Raw genomic sequence first — 15,656 nt, forward strand, 5'->3', positions numbered from 1 at the left:
GCAGGTCAGAGGGACTCAAAGACCTCACTGAATGTAGGAGAATCACTGGGAAGCCACGTAAAGCCTTCTGCTGGGGCATAAAGGTAGGAACCAGTCCATGTAGTCAAGAAAACGCTCTTTTTTCCTCCTGATCTAAATGTTTGCCTCCAGTCTGGGTTCACAGAAAGGTCCTGATCATTTGAACTGGTTGTCAATCAAGGTTCCCTTCATTTTCGCTTTCTTGGCTTCCAGTTCAGCCAGCTCCTGCAGCCGCCTCTTGCTCATGCCTTTGCGCTCCAGCTGCTTTTCAATCACCTTGGCATTCTGCGCATACGAGTCAGCAACTTCTCTAGCCTCAATCTCCTCTTCCTCTTCCTCAATAGTAGACACAGTGACAGAGCTGAACTTGCCCATGTCTTTAGTCCGTTTCGTCATCATCACTTTCTTAGGAGGCTCTTGTTTCTGAGTATATATGTTCGTCTTCCCAAAACCCTGGCCAAACTTGACTACTGCTCCATCCACAATGAAGGTCACAGGAGCATTCTTCGGTTGGGACTGGTATTAGAGTGGCAGCCCGCACTTTGCACATTTCTTCCTGTACTGTCGTTCGATGCCTTCAGGCCTCCGAAAATACACAGTCTCCTCGTCTTCTGTGTTACAAAACCTGTGGGCGCGTTTGGCAGCATCAATCACACGGGACCGATCCCGGGGCCTCATGGGCAATTTCTCCAACTCACAGTCCAGCACCAGGACCATCTGGCCGCATAAACAGTAGTAGACGTGAAGGGGCTTCTCGCCGTCGTCATACTCCTCCCGGTCCCGGGTGTCGGAGCAGACTATGGACAGGGAAACTACTTTAGGCATAGCTCAGAGCAGCAGTCTGAAAACATAAAGGCAAAAGTAAGAGTCGCGCAGAAATGACGTCACTCACGCGTCGCGGATCTCCCCTCGAAATTCCGTTTTTTTATTTTTTTTTATTTTTGCGGTATGCGGGTCTCTCACTGTTGTGGCCTCTCCCGTTGCGGAGCACAGGCTCCGGATGCGCAGGCTCAGAGGCCATGGCTTACGGGCCCAGCCGCTCCGCAGCATGTGGGATCTTCCTGGACCGGCGCACGAACCCGCTTCCCCTGCATCGGCAGGCGGACTCAACCACTGCACCACCAGGGAAGCCTCAAATCTCCGTATTTTAAGGTCAGCCGAATAGCAACCTTAATTCCACCTGTGACCTTAATTCCCTTTGCCATGTGACATAACATAGTCACAGGTTCTAGGAATTAGAACGTGGACATCTTTGCTGGGGCCATTATTCTGTCTACCACATGATTCCTTGGACTCTGCTTCTTGTCTTTTCTTAGTGGGTGGCATAAAAGTCTGATTTCTTGATTTTTTTCCCTCTAGGCACTCCTCTCTCTAGAGGAGTTGATCTCTTGCCTGTGGCCCCCTCCCCCTGACCACATCCTTTCTACACCTCACTTATCTCCCATCCCGACCTGCCTAGCTGACTCCCAGGCCTGACATTTTCTGGCTGTTTTTTTCCATCCTCTGTTATCAACTACATTTTTGAGTTCAAGGCACATCTTATACTTTGTGTTTGGACAAGCGAGCTATTCTATTCTTCCTAGTATTGTGAGTTACGTGGTTTAAAAGGTAGAGAGTTAATCATAGCAAGTGATGCTAATAAGCCCTTCTATGGTTTCCAGCTGTGAGAAAGGACAGCTACTGCCCTTCTGCTTGGTGTTATACGGTAATAGCTGCTGTTCTTAAAATTTCAATGCAAGCTCATTCATCGCTTTATTTTTCAATTAGCTTTACCACAGTAAGAACAGTGTTAGAAATGAGGAAGGATTTACAGAGCCAGAGAGTATGAGAAGCAGTGACATTATTTTAAATTTTTACAAGGTTTGCAAAGTACTTAGAATCAAGGAGATTATTTTTATTTGCACTTAGAGGAAAGGTTAGTAGAGAAAACATTTTTTTTAAAGAAAAAGTGCCAGTCAAATAAGCCATTAATCATGTGAAAACAGTGAGGAAGCTTTTAGTTTACACTTAACAAACATGAAGATTAGGTGAAAATTTCACAACAAATCACAAAAACCTATTGAATTCACAGCTGAAGAATTTTTCAGTGATTTGGGAATATTTTGTTATATGGTTTAAGTATTTTATTCCATTGTATTAGAAATCTGGATTTTCAATAAATGAGGAAGATGACCTAAAGGTACATCGATGATACCAATTTTCTAAAATGGCAATTTGAACAATTTGGTTATGTTCTATTTTAATTACAGATAATACTCATTTTTCTTTTGTCTTTATTCAACAGGCAAAGCAATGTCTATTCTTACAAATTAAGTTTCTAAACCTTACATTTGTTGTGGACAGAAACTAAACCTACCTAGAAGGTTGATATTTTATTACTACAATAAACCAGTTTCAAGGTTCTCTAAAATATACAATATTTCAATGAAAAGTGATCAATGAGGAAAAATGAGAAAATAACACGTAATTTCATGGTTTTAAAAATTTTTCCATTTTTAAAAAACAGGTCAAGCTGTCAGCAGGAACAATATACATACCATAACAAGTTCTAGGTGAAAAAAGTAGACCTGGTTTAGTTTCTTTGATTACCCTTAGGCTGAATTATCTACCTCTAAGATTAAGGCCAAGTTTCATAACCAAATCAGGTGGAAGAATAGAAAGTCTTTCGTGGACTTTCAGTTCATTTTGCCAGTAAATAGCAATTTAGAAAAGAGGTATGAAAATAATGAAAATACATGTCTCAACATGACCTCTCAGAAACCTACCCACATACTTTTGTCCTTCCAGTAAATGAATTCTGTTTGGTGGTGGTGATGCATGTTTGATTTAATGAAAATTTGAAATCCTGATGGTATTGGAGAATAGTTAGAGCAATCTGTATTATTCATTTTAGGTTTTCTCCTAAGGCTCAAAACTGAACCACCAATTTATGATGAGCTCTCCTAGGCATTCAGGTGAATTTGGTTTTCCTTGGGTGGTTCAATTTAGTGGATGGAATTGCAGCGCAGTAATCCAATATGGTTTAAAAACATTTGAGTGAATAAGTCACTTGAGCAATTCTTATTGCTCCTGAAGTTCCCAATAAGCCATTTGTAATTTGCTTGTTACATTGGCAACAAATCTGATTAGTAAATATTTGCTTATCTGACAGACCCACTGTGCTTTTTGACAAGTGTTAATAGGAAGAAAAAGACTTTTATTCAGGACCTTCTCTACCCAATTTGAAGCATACTCAAACTTTCTGGGCCCTGGGCTGAAAATGCTTAATGTGGTCACTGAATATATCACCTGGACTCATCTCATAGGTCCTAGAGTTATCAGAAATCTGGGAGCAGAGAACTAATAAGACATGATATGAAATATATAAAAAAATGAATGCAAAAGGAAGTCCTTCATTTCTTAAAATATTGACAGAATTTTACTTAGCTGATGTTTGAAAGAGACTCACGGACACAGAAAACAAACTTATTGTTGCCAAAGGCGAAAGGGGGTGTGGGGAGAGGGATAAATTAGGAGGCTGGGATTAACATATACACACGACTTTGTATAAAATATGTAACCAACAGGGACCTACTGTATAGTACAGGGAACTATACTCAATTATGTAATAACCTATAAGGCAAAAGCATCTGAAAAACAATATATATATATATATATACACATATATATATATACACACACACACACATTATGTATATAAAACACTGAATTGCTGTGCTGTACATCTGAAACTTACAAGATATTATAAATCAACTATACTTCAATAAAAAAAAATAAAGAACTGATGTTTAAGAGGAACACCAGCAGTAAGGAGAGGGGATTTTTTATGTGTACGTGTGTGTTATGTTGCAGTAATGAGAAGAATCTAAATCACATTTCCTGTAATGTCCCAAGACTGAATGTTATATGTTTGACTTTAAAAAAGCACATGTTGAGAAAAAGAAACCAACGTGTCTTCTATGCTAAGGAATGGGACTTTGAGACACACTTCAGAGAACAATGTGGGTGGGGAGTTTTTTAAATGAATTATCCACTTGCCACGTATACAGAAAATTTTGATCAAGACAGTCCGTTGAGTTTTAGTAACACATGGGATTTCACACTTTCTCTGAGCAATTCAAGTTTCCTTCTTAGAATCTTTTAACTGCCTAGCTTGAATTGTATCATGTCATAAACTGAAGAATTTATGGGCTCAAATGTAAAATTGTTCTTAAAAATAAAGTAGAAAAATAATTTTAGTAATAACAATATTGGGTAAGGTTTGAAAATTCCTATTAAATGTAGTACTCAGTGGAAGAGAAAAGAATTCTTAAGTAGATAAAATAGATTCCAGTGCATCACTGTTCCATCCATACTTGGGATTATGAATTAAAACCCTTATATAGCAGAAGATAGATAATCAGAGATTGGATTTTAAAATTAATGAATCTAAATGCCTCCTATTTATGCTATTAAAAATTCAAGTGTAGAAAATTGTATTTGGTACTGAGAGAACAACAGAGGACACAAAAGTAATCATTGGTGAAAAATGAATTATTTAATTTTAATACAAAAGTCAAAATCATAAAATTTAATGGATCTTATTCTGGGAAACCTATTTAAAGAATTTGTCAATTTAAAGAATTTAAAGCATAAGATTATACATTAGTTCTCTTCTAGTTAACATTCAAAAATGTACTTAGTATAAAACAGAGCTTTGTTATATAAAAACCTATGTTAGTGTAGAACATCATAGCTTAAGCGAGATAATTAGACATTTTGGATAATTTTGTTTCTGCGTACCTCTTTCTTCCTAAAATTTTACCGAAAGGATAATGCTTCTGTGAGTAGCAGGCAATTATACTGTTAACTTAAATATTTACTTTAGAAGAGATGATTTGGATGTTACTCATAAATGAGTTTGAAAGTGCTTGATCTTACAGCAATTGGCATGAGTCAACATGGATTTTTGACAAATAAATCCCGTCAAATGAATTGACTTTTTAAAAATGGAAATAATCATGGTCATAGATAATCCCCTTCAAAAAAACCACAAAAACGAAAACCCACCTGTCTAGATGCAGTTGCTATAGTTACTATTTTATTTTAGAATTTCTGGAATATAGTAATAACACCTACTATTTCCTGGCCAACTAGTTTATGCCAGACACTTTTCTAGGAACGTTTCATGACTTCTCATTAAATTCTCAAACAAGTCATGGGGCTATTACCCTTATATTACAGGTAAAGAAAATAGGGTCTCGGTTTAAATGGCTTGTCCTGGATGGCACTGAAAGTGCAGGAGGCAGAGTTGGAATATGTCTATCTTTTCCTGAAGCCTCTGTTTTTTGCCTCCACTTTGGGTGGCCTCACTCAAGGCCAAAGACAGCACTGGCTCTTGGATGACCAACTCTTTCAGTTTTCCCACGAAAGAAGGATTTTTGGAACGTGAGACTTAAAGGCTAAGCTTGAGAAAGTCTTGGGCAAACCCAGGTGAATTGGTTACTTTATCTGTAGGCGTGCTCTTCTGGTTACTGCATAGTCAGCAAGGCCATACGACTGTATTAGAAGCTTCCTATTCCTGTTAAGTTATCCGCACTGGTCAAGCCATTTCTCTAACCAGTAAGATAAAACCAGAGAGCTTCCTCCTACAATAGCTGTGTAGCTGTGCTGGCTAGCTCTTGACATACAGGGAGAATTGAGCCTGCTATTCATCAATTAATCCCAATCCTTAGCATAACTTCAGAACTCTTAGCTAAAATTAGTTCAAGACATTTTATCATAAATCTATAAAGTAGGACAGTACAAAACATATTAAAGCAGAAAATTATGAATTAAAAAAGAAATTCCAGTATATACATTCCACAGTTCATTGAAAGGGTCAATTACTAGACAAACCTGAAGCAAGACAACAAAAACAATGACAGCAACAGGAGAGAGGTGTATTTTCACCCTTTGTGCCTAATGCAAGCAGAATTGGGGTATTCTGGTTAAAATGCTCTTTTTATTTATTTGGTTTTTTATTTTTATTTTTTATAAGTATAGTTAATTTACAATGTTGTGTTAGTTTCAAGTGTACAGCAAAGTGATTGAGTTATACATGTATATCATATATATATTCTTTTTCAAATTCCTTTCCATTATAGGTTATTACATAATATTGAGTTTAATTTCCTGTGCTATACAGTAGGTCCTTGTTGTTTACCTATTTTATGTATAGTAGTGGGTATATGTTAATCCCAAACTCCTGATTTATCTCTTCTTATCCCCAATTGATCCCCCTCTTCCCACCCTCCTATTCCCTTTGGTAACCATAAGTTTGTTTTTTACTTCTGTGAGTCTATTTCTGTTTTTTAAATAAGTTCATTTGTATAATTTTTTATTAATTAATTAATTTATTTTTGGCTACATTGGGTCTTCATTGCTGAGTGCAGGCTTTCTCTAGTGGTGGTGAGAGGGGGCTACCCTTCATTGTGGTGCATGGGCTTCTCATTGCAGTGGCTTCTCTTGTTGTGGAGCATGGGCTCTAGGCACACGGGCTCAGTAGTTGTGGTGCGTGGGCTCAGGAGTTGTGGTGCGTAGGCTTAGTTGCTCCATGGCAAGTGGGATCTTCCCAGATCAGGGATTGAACCCATGTCCCCTGCATTGTCAGACAGGTTTTTAACTGCTGCATCACCATGGAAGCCCGCTATCATTTTTTTTTAGATTCCACACATAAGTGATATCATATGATATTTATCTTTCTCTGTCTGACTTACTTCACTTAGTATGATAATCTCTAGGTCCATCCATGGTGCTGCAAATGACATTATGTCATTCTTTTTTATGGCTGAGTAATATTCCATTGTATATATATAGCACATTTTCTTTATCCATTCATCTTTTGGAAGCAACTTATATTGCTTCCATTTCTTGGCTATTGTAAACTGTGATGCAATGAACATTTGGGTGCATATATCTTTCAGATTAGTGTTTTTGTTTTCATTGGATAATTATGCAGTAGTGGAGTTGTCACATTGTATAGTAGTTATATATTATATGTATGTATATATATACTGCATCTTCCTCATCCATTCATCTGTCTTCCATGTCTTACTATTGTAAATAGTGCTGCTATAAACATTGGGGTGTATGTATCTTTTCGAATTAGAGTTTTCATCTTTTCCAGATAAATGCCCAGGAGCAGGATTGCAGGATCATAAGGTAACTCTATTTTTAGTTTTTTAAGAAACTAAAGAGCTTCAAGATGGCAGAAGAGTAAGATGTGGAGATCACCTTCCTCCCCACAAATACATCAGAAATACATCTACATGTGGGGCAACTCCTACAGAACACCTACTGAACGCTGGCAGAAGACCTCAGACCTCCCAAAAGGCAAGAAACTCCCCACATACCTGGATAGGGCAAAAGCAAAAAGAAAAAGACAGAGACAAAAGAATAGGGATGGGGGGCTTCCCTGGTGGCGCAGTGGTTGAGAGTCCGCCTGCCGATTCAGGGGACACGGGTTTGTGCCCCGGTCTGGGAAGATCCCACATGCCACCGGAGCAGCTGGGTCCGTGAGCCATGGCTGCTGAGCCTGCACATCCGAAGCCTGTGCTCCACAATGGGAGAGGCCACAACAGTGAGAGGCCCACGTACTGCAAAAAAAAAAAAAAAAAAAAAAGAATAGGGACGGGACCTGCCCCTCTGGGAGGGAGCTATGAAGGAGGAAAGGTTTCCACACACTAGGAAGGCCCTTCACTGGCGGAGACAGGGGATGTCGGGGTGGGGAGGCGGAGATTCAGAGGCACAGAGGAGAGTGCAGCAACAAGGATGCGGAGGGCAAAGTGGAGAGGTTCCCGCACAGAGGATTGGTGCCAACCAGCACTCACCAGCCCGAGAGGCTTGTCTGCTCACCTGCTGGGGTGGCTGGGGCTGGGAGCTGAGGCTCAGGCTTCGGGGGTCGGATCCCAGGGAGAGGACTGGGGTTGGCAGCATGAACACAGCTTGAAGGGGTTAGTGCAGCACAGGTAGCCGGGAGGGGGTCCGGGAAAAGTCTGGAGCTGAAAAAGAGGCAAGAGACCATTCTTTCAGGGTGCGAGAGGAGAGGGGATTCAGAGTGCTGCTTAAACGAGCTCCAGAGACGGGCACGAGCTATGGCTATCAGCACGGACCCCAGAGACAGGCATGAGACACTAAGGCTGCTGCTGCTGCCACCAAGCAGCCTGTGTGCAAGCACAGGTCACACTCCACACCTCCCCTCCTGGGAGCCTGTGCTGCCCGCCACTGCCAGGGTCCCGGGATCCAGGGACAACTTCCCCAGGAGAACGCACTGCATACCTCAGGCTGGTGCAACATCACGCCGGCCTCTGCCGCCGCAAGCTCGTCCTGCACTCCGTACCCCTCCCTCCCCCGGCCTGAGTGAGCCAGAGCCCCCGAATCAGCTACTCCTTTAACCTCGTCCTGTCTGAGTGGAGGAACAGATGCCCTCAGGCAACCTACATGCAGAGGCGGGGACAAATCCAAAGCTGAACCCTGGGAGCTGTGCAAACAAGGAAGAGAATGGGAAATCTCTCCCAGCAGCCTCAGGAGCAGCAGATTAAATCTCCACAGTCAACTTGATGTACGCTGCATCTGCGGAATACCTGAATAGACAACGAATCATCCCACATTGAGGCGGTGGACTTTGCGAGCAACTGTAGACTTGGGGTTTGCTTTCTGCATCTAATTTGTTTCTGGTTTTATGTTTATCTTAGTTTAGTATTTAGAGTTTATTATGATTGGTAGATTTGTTTATTGATTTGGTTGCTCTCTTCCTTTTTTTAAAAAATATATATACATACATATATATTTTTACTTTTTCACTTTTTGTGAGTGTGTATGTGTATGCTTCCTTGTGTGATTTTGTCTGTATACCATTTGTCCTAGGGTTCTGTCTGTCTGGTTTTTTAAAAATTGTCATTACTTTTAAATTTTTTAAATTTTTAATAATCTTTTTATTTTTTATTTTAATAACATTTTAATTTAATTTTATTTTATTCTTTCTTTCTTTCTTTCTTTTTTTCTCTCCCTTTTCTTCTGAGCTGTTTGGCTGACAGTGTCTTGGTGCTCTGTCCAGGTGTCAGGCCTGAGCCTCTGAGGTGGGAGAGCTGAATTCAGGACATTGGTCCACGAGAGACCTCCAGGCTCTATGTAATATCAAATGATGAAAGGTCTCCCAGAGATCTCCATCTCAATGCTAAGTCCCAGCTGCACTCACCGACCAGCAAGCTACAGTGCTGGACACCCTAAGCCAAAGAAGTAGCAAGACAGGAGCACAGACCCACCCATTACCAGAGAGGCTGCCTAAAATCATGATAAGGTCACAGACACCCCAAAACACACCACCGGGTGCAGTCCTGCCCACCAGAAAGACAAGATCCAGCCTCATCCACCAGAACACAAGCACCAGTCCCCTCCACCAGGAAGCCTACGCAACCCACTGAACCAACCTTACCCTTTGGGGGCAGACGCCAAAAACAATGGGAACTACAAACCTGCAGCCCGCAAAACGGAGACCCCAAACACAGTAAGTAGTAAAATGAGAAGACAGGGAAACACACAGCAGATGAAGGATCAAGGTAAAAACCTATCAGACCAAACAAGTGAAGAGGAAATAGGCAGTCTACCTGAAAAAAAATTCAGAGTAATGATAGTAAAGATGATCCAAAATCTTGGAAATAGAATGCAGAAAATACAAGAAACGTTTAACAAGGACCTAGAAGAACTAAAGAGCAAACAAAGAATGATGAACAACACAATAAATGAAATTAAAAATTCTCTAGAAGGAATCAGTAGCAGAATAACTGAGACAGAAGAATGAATAAGTGACCTGGAAGATAAAATAGTGGAAATAACTACCACAGAGCAGAATAAAGAAAAAAGAATGAAAAAAATTGAGGACAGTCTCAGAGACCTCTGGGACAACATTAAACGCACCAACATTTGAATTACAGGGGTCCCAGAAGAAGAAGGGAAAAAGAAAGGGACTGAGAAGATATTTTAAGAGATTATAGTTGAAAACTTCCCTAATATGGGAAAGGAAATAGTCAAGTCCAGGAAGTGCAAAGAGTCCCATACAGGATAAATCCAAGGAGAAACACGCCAAGACACATATTAATCAAACTATCAAAAATTAAGTACAAAGAAAAAATATTAAAAGCTACAAGAGAAAAACAACAAATAACACACAAGGGTATCCCCATAAGGTTAACAGCTGATCTTTCAGCAGAAACTCTGCAAGCCAGAAGGGAGTGACAGGACATATTTAAAGTGATGAAAGAGAAAAACATGATTGGACATGATACTATACATAGAGAATCCTAAAGATGGTACCAGAAAACTACTAGAGCTAATCAATGAATTTGGTAAAGTAGCAGGATACAAAATTAATGCATAGAAATCTCTTGAATTCCTATGCATTAATGATGAAAAATCTGAAAGAGAAATTAAGGAAACACTCCCATTTACCATTGCAACCAAAAGAATAAAATACTTAGGAATAAACCTACCTAAGGAGACAAAAGACCTGTATGCAGGAAAGTATAAGACACTGATGAAAGAAAGGTGATACAAACAGATGGAGAGATATATTATGTTCTTGGATTGGAAGAATGAACATTGTGAAAATGACTATAATACCCAAAGCAATCTACAGATTGAGTGCAATCCCTATCAAACTACCCATGGCATTTTTCACAGAACTATAACAAAAAATTTCACAATTTGTATGGAAACACAAAAGACCCCAAATAGCCAAAGCAATCTTTCAGACTATACTACAAAGCTACAGTAATCAAGACAATATGGTACTGGCACAAAAACAGAGATTTAGATCAATGGAACATGATAGAAAGCCCAGAGATAAACCCACACACATATGCTCACCTTATCTTTGACAAAGGAGGAAAGAATATACAATGGAGAAAAGAAAGCCTCTTCAATAAGCGGTGCTGGGAAAACTGGACAGCTACATTTAAAAGAATGTAATTAGAACACTCCCTAACACCATACACAAAAATAAACTCAAAATGCATCAAAGACCTAAATGTAAGGCCAGACACTATAAAACTCTTAGAGGAAAGCATAGGCAGAACACTCCATGACATAAATCACAGCAAGATCCTTTTTGACCCACCTCCTAGAGAAATGGAAATAAAAACAAAAATAAACAAATGGGACCTAATGAAATTTAAAAACTTTTGCACAGCAAAGGAAACTACAAACAAGACAAAAGGACAACCCTCAGAATGGGAGAAAATATTTGCCAACAAAGCAACTGACAAAGGATTAATTTCCAAAATATACAAGCAGCTCATGCAGCTCAATATCAAAAAAGCAAAAACCCAATCCAAAAATGGGCAGAAGACCTAAATAGACATTTCTCCAAAGAAGATATAGAGATTGCCAACAAACACATTAAAGGATGCTCAACATCACTAATTATTAGAGAAACGCAAATTAAAACTACTATGAGGTATCACTTCACACCAATTAGAATGGGTATCATCAGAAAATCTATAAACAGCAAATGCTGGAGAGGGTGTGGAGAAAAGCAAACCCTCCTGCAGTGCTGGTAGGAATGTAAATTGATACAACCACTATGGAGAACAGTATGGAGCTTTCTTAAAAAACTAAAAATTGAACATCTTCTTTCTCTCTCTCCCTCTCTTTCCCTTTCTCTCTCTCTCTATTGGCTTATGTGATTATGGAGGTAGGCAAGTCCATGATATGCAGAGCCAAGATCACAGTTTGTGTCTGAAGGCCAGCAGGCTGCAATAGAGCCAAGAACTGATGTCCTAGTTCACAGGCCACCAGGCAGGACAATTCTCTCTTACTTGGGGAAGAGCCAGCCTTTTTGTACTATTCAGGCCTTCAACTAATTGGATAAGGTCCACCCACATTAGGGAGGACAATCTGCTTTACTCAGTCTACCACGTAATTGTTAAGCTCATCCCAAGACACCTCCGTAGACACACTCAGAATAATTTTTGGCAAAATTTCTGGGAACCCTGTGGCCTAGTCAAGTTGATACATAAAATTAACCATCATAGGAACTAACAAGAGATGGTGCAGCACCACTAGAAATGGTGGCGATTTTGATGGGTTAAGGGAGGGAATGGTTTTCACTGGAGCTAGAAAGAACTTGAATCAGAAGAGATGCTGCCTCATATAGTCTGTGACTACAAAGAAAAGTAACTCTGCCAGAACTATAGCTATGCAAGTAAAGGGGTGGGGGTGGAGATTATGGTAAATAAATATGCGATCCTTTCTCTTCCCACTTAAGCCAGAGGGCAGAAGAGCTTGGGAGATGCTGTTTATGGAGGTCAGCCTCCTGGGACATGGAACAGGGCAGACGTTGGTGAAGGTAAGTGGGGAGATTGAGATTAACCAGCACACGTTAATAATTTAAGCCTTTTTTTTTTTTTTTTTTTGCGGTACGCGGGCCTCTCAGTGTTGTGGCCTTTCCCGTTGTGGAGCACAGGCTTCGGACGTGCAGGCTCAGTGGCCATGGCTCATGGGCCCAGCCGCTCCGCGGCATGTGGAATCTTCCCGGACTGCGGCATGAACCCGTGTCCCCTGCATCAGTAGGTGGACTCTCAACCACTGCACCACCAGGGAAGCCCAATTTAATCCATTCTTAACTTCAAGTTAATTTATAAAAACCAGTGTAGGGTAATTAAGCTGATCAATCAATTGTAATCCTAACTGATACAGAAGGTGACAAATGAGTAATTTTAGTCACTGGACTTTGTTTCCTTGATTGACACACTATTCATATTGGACCATATGGATGATGGCTTTCAATGTATTGCCCAATTAAGGTACACTATAGTGTGGTTTACCAGAAATATGTGGCTTGCTTATTTACATATTAAATGGTTTCATATGTTTCTCAATAAATTTTCTCACTGGTAAAGAAGAGAGTTGTAGATGATTTGTGAGAATGGAAAATTAGTACCTCCATATTTCTGCTAAAGGACTGTTGAACAAATATTCAAAGAACATTGATTTGAAGGGGAGCCAAATTACTAGTCTCCCTTGTTCAGACACTGGGTCTAAGGTTCTATCTAATTCCTACTTTATGGATTGAGGTGTTTCTAACATCTGAAGAGACAGTTTGGTCTTGTGGTTGGATGACATATGATCTAGCTATTGCTGGTGCTTTCCTGGCACTGACTAAGGCAGGGACTCCATTTATTTTTGCAGGAATCTGCACATGGGGCAGTGTCTGGATCTTCCAGGACTATAGTTGATTCCTGTGGGTCTTGGAGTTTGGCTCAGGAAGCAGAAGGCAGCAGCTCTGGTTACACGATGCAGAACTACTGGGGTTTGGGATGCTGGCCAATCTGCTTATGGAGAAGAGAAACTGTTTTCAATGATACTGTCAAGTAGTTTATCTGATGCGTAGGCAAATACATTGAATCAGTCATGATCTCAAAACCCCTATTTGAAAGCAGACATGGCTAAGTGCTTATCTAGCTCTCCTATGACTACAGTTAAATATCTTTAATTGTGTGGGTGTGGCAGTCCAGGATGCAAATAAGCCAAAGATCTGAATTACCCAGCAAAAATAACAACTTCACTGATCCAAACTTGGCAGCTTTGCAAACTGTTGTTAAATAACACTGACTCACAGCAGATGTGGTCATTTCCAAGCGGCCAAAAGGATTGGATGGAGGGACAAGAATCCCACAGTGAGTGATGGTTGCCTAAATTGAATGGCATGGCCCCTTGAGTACTTGAAACCTTTCTCAAATATACTAAAGTGTGAGGATCAGTGGCATTAGGGACCCATATGCTGAAGAGTCCAGGTTTCTTTACCAGACTATAATATTGGCGTGGGTCTAGATGCTGAGGGCTGGGTGTTCTGTTCAAAATAGTATACCAAGTGGGGGTCCTTAGTTTCTACATCCTTTACAATAAAACAGTTGATGGATAGTGTTCTTTGGAGAGGAGTATGGAGATGACCATGAAATTTTGACTATTTGTAGTTACTACAAATTTTATGGATCGTTAGAGATTTTTTTCATTTTGTAGTTTTATCATTTTTTTTGAGTGGTTAGCATGAAAATTCAGTACTTTTCACATGGGTATGGAAAACACGATTTTTATGCTAACTATTCAGACCTCCTGGCTGACATTACATTGTGTAGACCATTAAGGCACACATGTCTCATTCCATCTTGACACTCAGCTGACATCTAGAGATAACTGAAAAGCAAATTAATTCTTTTTAGTGCAATCTCTTGAAAACAGAGAGAGCATACATCCACAACATCCAGTTAAATATCTTAAAAATCTTTTTCTCCTAGATTTAGTGGCTGAACATCAATAACTGGGTTGATGATGTTGGCTGGGCAGTAGTTCTGTTCTCATGCTGTTGGCTGGTGCTGCGGTCTTTTGGAAGGTCATTTGGGTGTGTGTAAAAGGCCAGTGCAGATCTTTTCAGATTCAGCCTTGGAAGTTGCACAGTGTCACTTCTGTCACATTCTATTGGCCAAAGCAAGTCACAGATTCAAAGGGATCGAAGAAGAATCTCTCTCTTGATAGGTGTAGTGACATTTGTGGCCGTTTTTAATCCTCTAACAGCCTGTCTTTCTCAGTATCCTTCACACATGGTCGCTGCTCCTGAATCTCTCTCCTCTCTCACTCCCAACTCTGCCCAGACCTACCCCACTCCAGTTCTGTCTCTCAAATAGTTTCTCTCATCTCCCCCATGCTTCCTTTCCAATCCACACCTTCCATCCCTCGTTTTTCTCTGTCCTTTCCAGGTTGAACCCGGCTAGACTTTTTAGTTTATCCAGTATTTCTCCTTTACTCATTACCTTGATTTTCATAATAAATTGTTAATTTTTTTAGGATTGTTAGTAACATAATGCTTCTTTTTAAAAAATTATTGGGGTATAGTTGATTTACAGTGTTTTTTAAATTAATTTTTATTGGAGTATAGTTGATTTACAATGTTGTGTTAGTTTCTGCTGCACAACAAAGTGAATCGGTTTTACATATACATGTATCCACTCTTTTTTAGATTCTTTTCCCATATAGGTCATTACAGAATATTTAGTAGAGTTCCCTGTGCTATACAGTAGGTTCTTTTTAGCTATCTATTATATATAGTAGTGTGTTTATATCAATCCCTATCTCCCAATTTATTCCTTCTCTCCCCCTTTCCCCCCGGGCAACCATAAGTTTGTTTTCTACATCGGTAACTCTATTTCTGTTTTGTAAATAAGTTCATTTGTACCATTTTTTTTTTAGATTCCACATATAAGAGATATCATGATATTTGTCATAATGCTTCTTAATGGGAGCAAACAGACTGGAGAGTGGGTGTGATTGTTAATTTTATTCCTGTTGTCTCTATGTTTAGGTGATGCACAGCACTATGGAAACTGATTTTGGTTTTCACTGCACATGACACCAGTTGATTTTTAGAAATGTGATCCAAGGGGAGGGCTAGCAGAGAAGGTGACTGACTCAGGACCGAGTCCTGGAGGTTGCCTGCAGTACATCACGCCTCAGGATTGATGGGAATGGTGCTTACTGGGTACCACGTTACTTTGAAGAGCAATGGTGCTGGTCCAAGGAAAATCTTAAAGAGTTTAATTTGTGACTTGAGGCTTCTTAGGAGTATA

General features: G+C 40.0%; 1 pseudogene across 1 annotated transcript; it reads right to left on the bottom strand.

Annotated features, from left to right (window-relative positions):
• Window positions 1-135: 135 nt before the first annotated feature.
• LOC308618016 (STING ER exit protein-like) lies at window positions 136-843 on the bottom strand (annotated as a pseudogene). Its single transcript has one exon. The product of its transcript is annotated as an STING ER exit protein-like (transcript).
• Window positions 844-15,656: the final 14,813 nt, after the last annotated feature.

Source organism: Mesoplodon bidens (assembly GCF_964165515.1).
Source record: "Mesoplodon bidens genome assembly, chromosome: 5".
NCBI classification, from domain to species: Eukaryota; Metazoa; Chordata; class Mammalia; order Artiodactyla; family Ziphiidae; genus Mesoplodon; species Mesoplodon bidens.